The sequence below is a fragment of the Phocoena phocoena genome, chromosome 13, assembly GCF_963924675.1.
Source record: "Phocoena phocoena chromosome 13, mPhoPho1.1, whole genome shotgun sequence".
Lineage (NCBI taxonomy): Eukaryota > Metazoa > Chordata > Mammalia > Artiodactyla > Phocoenidae > Phocoena > Phocoena phocoena.
Window position 1 is genome coordinate 24,005,150 of NC_089231.1, and position 13,511 is coordinate 24,018,660.

Below are 13,511 nucleotides of genomic sequence, written 5' to 3' on the forward strand. Positions count from 1 at the left end.
CTCCTTGGCTTCCAGTACATCACGCAGCTTGACGATGTCCACACATCACCACCTCCAGTCGCTTCCTGCTGGCATTTCCCCCTTCTTCTGTTGTTTGTCACTCTGTTATCTTGAGCCTTTCCTGACACCACTTTACACTGAGTGGAGTCTTGGCTTTGAATAGAGCTTCTTGGGTGCGCTGTCCTCCCTCTGACTGGAAGGGGAGTCCCAGCGGCCTAACTCAGGGACAGGAAGTGTAGCGAGGCTAAGGAAAGTCACTCACTTGAAGCTGGGGGACAGGAGCTTAAAAGTCCCCACAGCTGGATGGATGGTGGGCTTAAATGGTAGAGGACAAGGTAAGTTAGAACAGCTGAAGGGAGAGAAATGTTGAAACGCTCAGTGTTCTCTGGAGATGCCTCCAAACATTCTTCATGTAATACTCGGTAGCACTCAGATACTATAAAGCTATAGAGTATCTTCCTCTAAAGATATAGGAATACCTTGCTGTAGTGCAGGCTCAGAGGCAGAGAGACAATCCTGTGAACCTGGTTCATCGTAAAACCAAAAACAGACGACTTTGGCTTCGTACCCTGAGCTGGGGTATCAGCGATGCAAGTTGGCGGTGGTTTGCTTTCCCTCCCATTAACTGGTGTTCTGAATCTCTTGCCTCACGACTTCCACTCCTCGATCCTGAATTAGAGACAAGTGTAGCAGGGGCCGGGCCTTGCTTTTAAAAACGGCCAGTGATCACATGGAGCAAAATGCTGTAAGAAAGCAGGACCAAAATCAGGTCGGCAACTGACCGGCCACAGGGCCCGTGCTTTGCTGTCCCTCCACGGGGGAGGTGGGTTATGCTGACCCAAGCACACATTCTGGCTGGCCTCTGGTCATAAAAACTATTAATTTCAGGAGTATTAATTTTGCTAAAAATATTCTGTGGCCATTTTATAGATATATATATGATTATACATAAATACAAATATACAAAATTATATATAAAAATTAAAAAATATATATAATGGGGGGGTATGTGCCCGTGTACACAGACAGCTTCTCAAGCAAATAGGCCCTGTGGAAATCGTATACCTATGAGACAGATACTGGGAAAATGTGTCTGACAGAGGTAAGGAGCGTGGTGCCGAGAGGGACAGCCACTAGTAGATGCTGCTGTTTGGTGCATCAGACCCGTGGTTCTCCCCAGATGCACGTTACACTCACCTTGCAGCTTTCATGTCACCTCAAATGCTGCTTGGGTCTGAGGTGAACCCTGACCTGGTCTTTTCAAGGCTCCCAGGTGATTCTAATGTGCAGTCAGGGCGGAGAGCGCCCGAGTGACATTGACAGTGCCTCCCACTCACCAAGGGCTGCGTTCTTCCCTGCCAGGATTTGGCCAGCTTAATGACCTTGCGTACGCTCGATCCGGATGGGGGCTGGGGAAGGATGCATGAGATTTGTGGGTATGTTCGTGGCTTAAAGAATGCACAACTCAACTGAGATTGCTGACAACTCAGGAATATATTAACAGTTTCAATTTGCTGACCACTTTCACTTCTGCAGGAAAATGGCTTTCACCCTGAATGCAGAATATCAAAGCAGAGATTCCCAAGCTCTGAAGACTTGCTACATTGTCTTGTTGGGTTTTGCATGTGTTGTCTTAATCTTTGTTTGCAGCACACTAGACACTCCCTCTGACATTGCAATTTTGTACCACCTTTTGAGATAATGGTGTAAAACTCTGGATATAACCAAATCTAGGCTTGGCATTCCCCTGGTAGAATTTGAATTTCATTGATCTGTGACATTCTGTTAGGATCTAGAAGGAGTCCTCTGTAACCAATCCTGTGAGTTGTCTCTTGTCATGGTATTGGATCGCCTTGTATCTTGAAATGAGAAGGGAGGGAAGTGTGTGCAGGTGACTTTAAAAGTTCTGAGGGCCCCTCATAGAGAGCATACCTGAAAGCTTCTCTTAGCATCTAAGTTTCTTCTCTTTTAATCTTTCAGTACACAAGGGTCTGGATCCCTGACCCCGATGAAGTGTGGCGCTCGGCTGAATTAACCAAGGACTACAAGGAGGGTGAGAAGAGCCTCCAGCTCCGACTGGAAGATGAAACTGTGAGTGCAGTGCTGGGGGTGGGAGTGCAGAGTTCTCCTGAGCAGGGTTGGATGCTACATTGTGGCTAGAGCGTGTCCTGCACGTTGGAGCTTCTGAGCCCCTGGCATCCGTTTTGTTGCTGTTGATGGTGATGTATGTGAAAGTTGAAACCATGAAGCTGCTGAATGGATGGCCCATTGCAAACAAGTGCCCATTGGTGTTAGCAGCTGAGAGATGGAGGGTGACTGAGGCAAGAATCTTCTCGGTGGAGTGGGGGGCACAGGAGGCTTCCCTCTGTGGGGTTGAGGCTCAGTGGGAGGTGAGGGGGAGCCACTTAGCATAAGAGCCAGTGCCTGGTACAGTGGTTGGAGTACCGGCTCTGGACCCAGCCTGCCTGGGTTGGGGTCCTGGCTTGGCCCTTGCTAGCTTTGTGCCCTTGAGCAAGTTAGCAATTTTTCTGTGCCTATTACTTCATCTGTGACATGGGGATGATAGTTTGTCTAGGGAGCGCGTTAGAATAAAATGAGTTACTATGTGGCATGTACTTAGAGTCGTGCCTGGCAGGTAAGCCCTCATTACATGTTATTTGCTCCAGTGAGAGGTTTGTTTTTTTTTTTTTGGCTGCGTTGGGTCTTTGTTGCTGCGTACGGGCTTTCTCTAGTTGCGGCAAGCGGGAGCTACTCTTCGTTGCAGCGCGCGGGCTTCTCATCGCGGTGGCTTCTCTTGTTGCGGAGCACGGGCTCTAGGCGCGTGGGCTTCAGTAGCTGTCGCGCATGGGCTTAGTTGCTCTGCGGCATGTGGGATCTTCCCGGACCAGGGCTCGAACCCGTGTCCCCTGCATTGGCAGGCAGATTCTTAACCACTGCGGCACCAGGGAAGCCCCGAGAGTTTTTTCGTTAGTTGATTTTCAGGTGGTTTCACTCAAAAGGAAGACAAGGTAGTAACCAGGAAATTGTATACCTTCTAGAAGATCTGATTCAGTTTCCCTTTTCGTGAGCCTTTTGTCACTACCCTTCCCTGTGATTTGTGCATTTCACGAATATTTGAAGGCTTGCACTGTGCTGCTGGTCATGGGGGTTTATGGGTGATCGGTTGTGGCCCTGCCATTTGTGGGAGCTCAGTCCTGGAGGGCTCAGTGAACGTGAACACAGAAATATGGGAAAGAGCCTAAGGAGGCTGCAGTAGGCACGGAAGCAGTAGACTAGGTACAGGAGGAAAGTGAGGAGGGAGCTGAGGTGAGGGTGTCCGGGGAGGGGCTGTGGAAAGGAGCCGGCCTTGAAGACTCAGGCCCGGGTGGGCGGAGGGGAGCGTCCAGGCGGGAGTTGTGCGCCAAAGCCCGAGGCCTCAGTGTGTCCCCTTTGAGAGTGTGGAAGGAAGGGAGGCCAGTGCACCTGGAAGCCACTGCAGAAGGGGACAGATGGGACAGGCTGAGGATGCAGGTCATGCGTGCAGGGTTTCCAGTAGGGGAGACTGGGAGATGGACAGGCTTTGAACCAAGTGGCCCAGAAAATCAAGATTTGGCTTTGGGATGGGTCAGGTTTGAGGGGCTGCAGAGCTGGCCTGGCCTGGAGTGATTATTGCCTCTCTCTGAACTGCAGGAGCACTGAAAGTTTGTCCCCCATCACTTAGCCTTTGATCATTTACTGTCTTACTGTTTTTCCTTCTTCCAAGCTCTTTGGTCCTGTCTTTCTAGGTAGTAATGACCTGCTTGAGAAATGGACCTTGTCTTAATGCTTTGCTCACATGTACTTAACAGGGGGTGGTGATTAACACATTGATTAGTAGGAAGGTTGAACGTCTTCCCCCTCCTAACTTCTGTTTTGTATCAACTTTGAGCACATCCCTTGGTAAACCTGGGACAGTGAGTTGGTTAGTTTGTTAAAAGTTGTTTACACTAAGGTGTGCTCACCTCCCCTTCCCGTTCCTGGCCTGCAGACTTTGCCAGCCTCCTCTTGGTTTTGAGGTGAGAAACAAAGTTCCCAACAGATGGAATCATGTTTACCATGTTGAATAACTTTCCACCCCATGCCCAAAACAAAATAAAATTAGTTCACCCACTTGAATGGTGTATCTTCCACTCCAGCAGATTTCATTTCAGTTGTTCTTGTAAGTGGGTGGGTGTTTTTTTAAGAGTTGTATGGAGGGAGTGTCTGCTGTGTTGCTAAAACAGAGCAGATGCTTGCCTCCCCAGTGGAGAATGAGTTCTGCCCTGCGTGACTAATCCTGGCAGCTGCCCAGGACCCCTCCCCTGCTACATGGCCATCAGCTGTAATCAGAAGAGATGGCTGGGGCTGGAGGTTAGCAGTTCTGGAGAAATAATGGGCTCTGAGCATCGGACTCTGTCCAGGTCTATCGTGGGCTGTGGTTTGTCCACTGCTGGCTCTGGGCTGTCATTAGGAACGACTCAGCTGAGCTGTGGACCAGAGGCAGGAGAACAGAAGTTGGATGGCTGGACTCTGAATGTTTGAAGAAACTCCTCTGTAGCTAAAAGCATCTTTGATGTACCAGGTTGACTGAAAAATCCACCCTGGAGTCTCTTTCCCTGCCCTCTGCTCCTCCCTCTGAAGTCCAATAGTGTGGGTTTAACTGTATCAGCAAAGGTTGAAAATAAACTAGTTCTCTTCTAAAACAATGGAGTTCTTAACCTATGGCTTCTACCTTAGCAGTAAGTAACCTGTGTGCTCTGCTCTGTTCAAGGTGTTCAGGCCCCCCAGTGTTCCTCTAAAGATGTTTCTTTTCCCCTGTTGCTTGCTTGCTTCTTATTTGTTTATTTATTTGGGTAAAATATACAAAACATAAAATTTACCGTGTCAGCCGTTTTTAAGTGCACAGTTCAGTGGCCTGAAATACTTACCCATTGTTGTGCAGCCATCACCACCATCCATCTCCAGAGCTCTTTTCATCTTGCAAAACTGAAAGTCTGTACCCATTGAATACTAACTCCGTATTTCTCCCTTTACCTGCAGCCCCTGGTAGTCCCTGTTCACCTTTGTCTCTGAGTTGGATTCTTCTAGGTACCTCAGAGAAGTGGAATCATATAATACTTGTCCTTTTGTGTCTGGAATGTTTCAGCCCAATGTAACATGTTTTCTGTTTAAGCCAGTGAGAAGATGGGAAACTTCTTGGGGGAAAAGCATCGTGTCTTCTCTTTTTCTCCCCACGGCTGTGAAGGGTGCAAGGTATCTAGATGTGCCAACCCCTAGCACAGTACCCTGTTTAGACTGGGTAAAGCACCTCAGTGTATGCAGACCTTGGTGATAAATGCAGCTACCTAATTCTTTGCGCGGCGTGGAGCTCTGCCTGGCAGACCTTCTCTCAGTTGCCCCCACTTCCCTTACAAACTGCTCAGCTCCTGCCCTCTACTGGCAGGGAAAACTCTCCCCGTTTCCATGGTTTTGCGTTTAAATTCAGTTTTTCCAAACAAGTTTGTATCCCGTGTCCGGGGCGAGTACTCCCTGTGTGCAAGGCCCTGGCAGTGTTCATGAGCGAGAGGAGGATGGGGAGATGTGAGCTTTAAGAAGAGCAACGTGCTCTTTCTGTGTCTCTGCATATCCAAGCCTGCTAATGTTTCTGGGGCCAGGGCAAGAATGGGGATGTAGCCTACGTCTGTTTAAATATTAAAAGCATGTTTTATCAGAATTATTTAGGTAAATCTGACATTTCTAATTCTTGAAAAAATAAAGCATTTAATATATTAAAAAGAAAGTACTTGAATCTCTACTATTCGGTCTCCATCTAGCTGCCAGTATAAAGAACTGCTACCTTGTGTTGGGCATGTCATGTCTGTACCTGCATATAAACAAATTTAAGAGGAATGTGACTTGTTCAGTACTGCAGCGTGTTCCTCATGAGTCAGGTTGGCAGTGGCTGCAAATACTGTACTAATTTGTGAACACCTCTGAAACCACAATTAGAATGTGCAGAGAAGCAAGGCATTGGATATTCGACCCAACTGGGAACCGGTGTTTCATTATGTGAGAATTTTTTTTGCATTTGTGCTATCTGGAAGGAAGAATTAACAAGATAATAACAAGATAATTTGTCTTTCCTTTTATCTAAACGTCTTTGCTGCCCAATGCCTCCCCACGCTCCAAAGCAGTGTCTGTCTCTGACATTGGTGATGTTATAGCCCACCACCCTTCAAGGTGCCTGGACACATTTGTCTTATTTCAAGGACACAGGTCAAGAGGTGTGCAGAAGCATTTCCCTGGGGCCTGACGGCGTTCGTCACAAGAGTGTATGTTGAGGGTTGCAGATCTCACTGTGTCAGCACTGAATGCTGATCCCAGGTGACAGAGGTACCACGTGTTCTTTAATAAGGTTATATTTTGCAGTTGTGATGTTGGAGCCCTTTAAGATGCACGGTCCAGGGAAGGGCCCCTCTTGCTCAGGTCTAAGGATGGTACCAAACATATCAGGGTATTATAGCGAGGAAAGAGCAAACACGGTTCTTCAAGTCAAGAAGCGACAGACTCACAGAAGAGCTATAGGACTGTTGTCCTTACACGTTGGTGTACTCAGACCCCATACCCCGAGAGTGCTCACAGAGCTCACATAAACCCCGTGCACAGAGCTCAGAGTATTTGGTGATACTTCTCTGGTACCAGCAAAGCCTCAGTGCACGTGACTTTGATTATTTCTTTTTTCTTCTTGTTTTACTGGTTTTTCCATTCTTTTTTTACTTTTGTATTGGTTTATGGATCATCTGGTACTTTTTATCTTTATCTTTGTTTTGTTCTCATTTGCTCAGTAATACACCATTGAGACAGTATTACACTTTGTTGACTGGATGGCAAGGATAATATGGAAGACAATATTTATATCGTACATATGCAAAAAAGTTTCCTTAAAGTTATAAAATAACACATTGCATATAAATATCTATTGGTAATATTGTTGCCAATACAATTAGTTATCTTGTCTACAGTGGTATTTTTTTTAATTAATATATTGTAAAATACACGTAACATAAAATTTACCGTCTTCACCATTTTTAAGAGTACAATTCAGTGGCATTAAGTACATTTACATTGTTGTGCGATCGTCACTACCATCCATCTCCAGATGGATCTCTGTCACTTAGTTACTATCATTGACCTCTTCCCCTGCTGTATTCATGATCTTTTCCATCAGCTAGGATATTTTGCCTGGCTGCTTCTGCTTAGAGGTTGGTGAAGCAGTGATACTTGCCCCCAAGGGACATTTGGCAATGTCTGGATACATTTTTGGTTGTCATGACTGAGGAGGGAGGTCTGCCATTGGCATCTACTGATAGGTAGAGAGCAGGGATGTTGTTAAGAGGTCCCTCCCCCAAAGAAACAACTATCAGTCCTAAATGAAAGCAGTGCCAAAGTTGAGAAACCCTGGTTTAAGCCTGTAGAGGAAATGGTCCTGGACTCGCCATTGCTGAAAGGCACCATGTTAAAAGCTAAACTTTTATAACTCCGTATTCTAACAGAATGTGTAAATTGTTTTCCCTGAAATAAATTGAAATCAAAAGATTATTTTTGACTTCACATTTTTATACTGCTGTAATTTTGTTTATAATTTAAACTTCTTAATTGCCTATTTTCATTTGTGGTTTTTTTCCTTTAATTACTTGCATCACCATTCATTCATTATTCATTCATTAGAAACAGTTATTATTGAGCAATTATTATATGCCAGGGTCTAGTTATACAGCAGTGAAAATGGTACATCTGTACCTTTGTGGAGCTTTCAGTCTAACTTATAATCAATGTAATACATACACAGATATAGGCTTTAGAATATGAAAAGTTCAAGGCCAAGAATCTTTAGAAATCCATTAGAAACATGGTAAGGTGTTTGACTCTACCCCACTGCTCCCTCTGTCTTCACTCCCCAACCCCACACACTTTTTTGAAACCCCCTTGGGCAGCTACCTCGGAGTTTCTTGCTGACTTACTAAAGCAAGAACACTTACCATGGTAGAGGTGGCATGCAAACGTTCTACCATGGTTCTCAGCCCCCTTGCAGGTTATGTGGGACCCCATGATTACTTCCGTCCGGAGAGCTCTAGGTAGAATTCCTGTCTGTCACTTCCAGGCAGAAGCATAGAAGAGCCTATGGGAGTTTGCCATGCTCTCTTCTTCCTCTGCCTGGTGACGGTGGAGGCCACGTGTTAATGTCTGGTTGACCTTGTGGAGCAGAGCTTCCATCCCATCCTGCCTTGGGTACCTAGCATGAATGAGAGAGAAACCTTTGTGGTACCGAGCCGCTGAGATTTCAGGGTGAATTTGTTATTTGTTATTTCTTCATAACCTAACCCTTCCTAACTAAGAAGTTCACATGAGTCACAGAGTATTTTATTTTTCAAGTAATTGCATGCCTGTGCTTAGGCCTGGGCTAAGTGATAGGAGGCGAAGAATAAGAAGGTTCTTTTTTTTTTTTTTTGCGGTACGCCGGCCTCTCACTGTTGTGGCCTCTCCCGTTGCGGAGCACAGGCTCCGGACGCGCAGGCTCAGCGGCCATGGCTCACGGGCCCAGCCGCTCCGCGGCATGTGGGATCTTCCCGGACCAGGGTACAAACCCGTGTCCCCTGCATCGGCAGGCGGACTCTCAACCACTGCGCCACCAGGGAAGCCCAAGAAGGTTCTTTTTAAGAAGCATGATCTTTCTGGAGACTGGAGAAGATGGAGCTGTAAGATTTAAACACAACTATCACAGAATAAGACACAGCAGAGCATTCATTAAGTGAATGTTTTTTGTATTCGTTTAGGACATAATGTAAACTGGGCTTTTAGTATGTGCTAAATGAACCTGGAGCCACACACTTGCTATTACAGTAAGTGTAAGTGGATTCAAGCTTTGAGGTCTTCTATTTTCCAGGATAGCTCAGAAAGAGAACACAGAAGAGAACACACCCACATCCACTGACCTAAGATAAGTCCTTTAGACCAATAAAGTTGGAAGGGCCCTTAAAGATTGTTGGGACCAGTCCTCCCATCTTACAATTAGGGAAGCTGTTGTCTGTGGAAATGAAGTGATGGACTCAACACCTCAGAGCAGTTAAGTTCAGTGGTTCTTAAGTTTGGCTGCGTGATAGAAACCCCCGAGGAGCTAAAAAATTTTTGCAAAGCTGTAGCACAGCCAGACTTCTTAAATCAGAGTTTGGGGATGGGACACAGCATAGTATCTTTTTGTAAGCTCCTCATGGGATTCCAAGGTGCAGGAAGGGTTGAGAGCCACTGCTTTAGCTGACAGCCAGGACTTGAATACAGGGTTTAACTCCTAGTCGGTCTCCATTTCTGTGAGCCATGTGGCACCTCAGAGTCACTACCAACTGCTTGCCTCCTGTTAACTCTATTTTTACCAGCTTATCTTTTCTCTAGATCTTCTTCTTCTATGGGTAGATGAAGAAAACTTGTTTCTCCTACTCTACCATATATGCTGATTAGTAGCTCCAAATCTTTGTGTTGGGATTTGTCATTTGAAGATGTTTTTATGATTATGTTCTCTTGCTGTGGTACCATGTAACATGGACATGAGTTGCGGTGTGGGAGAGGTCATGAAAAGATCAGACATTTCATTCAACTGGTATTTTTAAGCACCTACTAAGCATTATAGAATCACAGATCTACTGAGTTTAGAGCAATCTAGACCAACACTCTCCAAGAGAACAGCGTGCTACAGTTGGATGTTCTCTATCTGTATTGTCCAGTATGGCAGTCACTAGCCACATGTGGCTATTGGGCCCTTGAAATGTGGCTAGCATGAGAAAGTGAAGTTTTAATCGTATTTAACTTTAATGAATTCAATTTAAATAACCATGTATTGGCAAGTGCAGGTCTAGACCAATCCTCTACCTTATGCCACCTTCTATATTCTCAAGTGTTGTCCAGTATCATTTGCTAGATAGATGGTGACCAATTGGAGACCCCCACCTGTTCCTGATTCCCAGCTCCTGGCGTTGGAGAGGAGAAGGTCCACTCCAGGTGTGTGACCGAGCATTAATTTTGTGAAGAGTGTTAACATTCAGCCTCCTCTTTACCTCCAAAGACCCAGTTATTACGTAGTGAAGTCTTTTGTGCAGAAAGTTCAATGTCTCTGATTGTGTCAGAAACCCTTTAATTTCAAATAAAACCATATTAACCGTAAGTGTTCAACCCTAGCAGCGCTGTTAGAATCAAATACTTGTTAGAGAAAACAATGTGTTCTTAAGGCTCTCATTCCCTCCCTCCCTCGCCCTGGATATACACAACCCCAGAAGTCTGTAGTTTTAGAATGCTGAGCTTGCAGCTCTCACTTCTTTGCTGCTGCTCTGGGCATTTTTATTCCTTATCAATTTTACTGTAACCAATACCATTGGCTTATTTTTGGATCATGTTTTCACAAAACTGCCTATGCCTTTCCCTCCACATGCTTGGGGGGAGAGTCTTTTGAGGGGAGATTCATCTGAGAAAATATGGAATGCCAGCATTTCTGCCTCAGGGTTTAAAGATACCAGGCTCAGGTCCCAGCTTTCTGATCTGAAAACTGAGGGGTTGTCTGGGGGAGCTCTGTGCTGCTTACCAGGGAGGCGGGGTGGAGAGCCATGTGGGAGACCAGAGCAGACGCGCTCCTGCTTGGCGGAGGGACGTCCGCATTGGGAAGTCTTTCAGAGGGCTCAGGGAGGAACATCCCAGTGACACCACCCACTCTGCTGGAGATGAAGGGGGTGAGGGAGCAATTCTAGAGTTTAATGAAATAAAAATCAACTCTCATCAGTCTCCATTTCCCACTTGTTTCCCACCTCTTGGAAATTTTATCTGCATCTTCATGGTGGTTGTTTGCTGGTCTCCTGTATGAAGTAAGTTTGATAAGAATAAAAGAGCTTTTTCACAGAAAGAAAAGAGCCTTGATTAATATTTTAAAAATCCCAACAACAGAAAACTGTACAAAAGAAAACCTCACTAACACAGATAGCCATTGATATTTTGTTGGGACGTTATTCCAGTCACACTTCAATATACAGTTTTAAATAAATGGAATCCTATCATAGATTTCATACTGTAATATGCCTTTTGTTAGATGCAGCAGAATGCTGTGGGTAGCTGCCTGACCGTAAATATCGGGCTGTGTCGTGCTTTACTTCTGTATTTACAGCTTCGGGAGTTGATACATTTGCTCATTTGTAAGATTGTCTCCTGGGGCCAAGGAAGAATATATTTATGAAAAATTCTGACAAGGTGTTGCCACCTGCCCTCCAGAAGAGTTAAATCAGTCTGAACCCTTTTTGCCCACACCCATCCTGGGTGTCAGTTTTTATGTACTTTTGCTTAGCTGATGGATAGTGGTGCTAATAATCTTTTATTTGCATCTCTTTTGTTAATGGTGAAGTTGAATAGTTTTTCACATATCGTCCATTTGTAGTTCTTACTTAGTGACTTGTATTCCGTGCACAATTTTCTGTGAGGGTATTGGTTTTCTTTTTGATTTCTTACAACTCTTTGGATGTTGAGTATTCTATTAAATAATGCAGAATAACTGTTCCCTTTTCTCAATTTACTCTACATATGGTGTGTTTTATGATGCTTTTAAAGTTTTAGGTTATAGTCAAATTAATGAATATTTCCCTACATTGCTCTGTCTTTTGTCTCACCCCTTAAAGGTACTTCCTTTCAAAGCTTTTATGAAGATTTGCCCACATTTTCTTATTGGTTTTATTTTTCTTTTTTCATTTAATTTCTATTTTCTTATTGGTTGGTTTTATTTTTCTTTTTTCATTTAATTTTTCTTTTTTTTCATCTAAAATTTATTTTAATATGAGGGAGAATAGAACATGGACTCAATTGTTTTTTCCTAAATGGCTGCAAGTTTACCTACCACTACTGAAAAATCCCTTTTAACATTAATTTGCTATTTTGATGTCATCATGAATAAATTACCCATACGTGCTTGCATTTATTTCTGGACCTGCTATTATGTTTCATTTATCTGTCTATTTTAAAACCATTACCACAGTACTTTAATTTAAACCAATGCCATAGTAGCTTTAATAATATACCTTAATATCTGGTAGTACAAGTCCCTCTAAATGTGGGACAGGAGAGAGCACTGAAAGACTTGTATAGAATAGTGATTCTTAGAATATGATCCATAGGGACTTCCCTGGTGGTGCAGTGGTTAAGAATCTGCCTGCCAATGCAGGAGACACGGGTTTGATCCCTGGTCCGGGAAGATCCCACATGCCGCGGAGCAGCTAAGCCCGTGCGCCACAACTACTGAGCCTGTGCTTTAGAGTACATGAGCCACGACTACTGAGCCTGCACCACAACTACTGACGCCTACGCGCCTAGAGCCCGTGCTCCACCACAAGAGAAGCCACCACAATGAGAAACCTGTGCACGGCAAGGAAGAGTAGCTCCTGCTTGCTGTAACTAGAGAAAGCCTGCAGGCAGCAGTGAAGACCCAACACAGCCAGAAATAACTAATTACTTTAAAAAAATATGATCCATAGGCCACCAGTACAGAGCTACATGGGGATTTTTAACAACTGATATTCCTGGTCCCTGCCCAAGAGCTCCTGAACATAAGTTGTGTTGAGGAAACTTATTTATTTATTTACTTACTTACCTAGCTAGCTAGCTACCTAGCTGCGCCGGGTCTTACTTGTGGCATGTGGGATCTTTAGTTGCAGCATGTGAACTCTTAGCTGTGGCATGTGGGATCTAGTTCCCTGACCAGGGATCAAACCTGGGCCCCCTGTTTTGGGAGTGCAGAGTCTTAGCCACTACCACCAGGGAAGACCCAAGGAAACTCTTCTTACAAGCTCTCAGATGATTTTTAAGAACACCATAAGAAACTTAACACTCAGATAAAACATGGTAAGCAACAGTCAAGTTTCTTCTGTTTAAATGTTAAAGAGCACTACCTTTTTATTAATTACATCTTTTTTCACACACACACACACACACACACACACACACACACTGTATTTTATTTTTACAAGAGATAAACTGACACCAAGCATTGTAAATAGATGACCACAACAAAAGCAACAATGATTGCAATTACCAAACACGAAACACACTCATACTATGTCATAATATTGACATTCAGTCCAGTAATCCTCCACTGCAACAGCTCCTTTACTTTGCAGTGAAAATTGATTTGTATGTTTTTTGCATCTGAGTCCTTGTGGGATTTTTTTTTATTCAAACAGAAAGTCACAAAAATTATAATCATCCTCATCAGTTCACTCAGTCCCATGTAATTAATTTTTTTTATCGTGATCTTTTGTTGGCACTTTTATGAATTCATCGGTTTCCCATTAGAGTTCTGAAAATGCTTATTCATTCACTTCAGCAGTAGAGTCAGTTACCAGAAACGTGTACTTGTCAGAGTCTTTTCCATGAATTCCTTGAAGATGAAACCCTTCTAGAGGAACATTTTTGCAAAAGCATCAGAGTACACCCAGAACTGTCTGTAACTGACAAAA

The 13,511-nt window shown here is 44.2% G+C and overlaps 1 protein-coding gene across 1 annotated transcript in view; it reads left to right on the forward strand.

The window, feature by feature from the left end:
• The first annotated feature begins 1,983 nt into the window (after positions 1-1,983).
• Positions 1,984-13,511, forward strand: part of MYO5B (myosin VB) — a 230,899-nt gene continuing 219,371 nt past the window's right edge. Inside the window, exon 1 of the mRNA XM_065889991.1 lies at positions 1,984-2,091. The gene's annotated coding sequence lies outside the window, so the exon portion shown is untranslated. The remainder of the gene's footprint in view (positions 2,092-13,511) is intronic.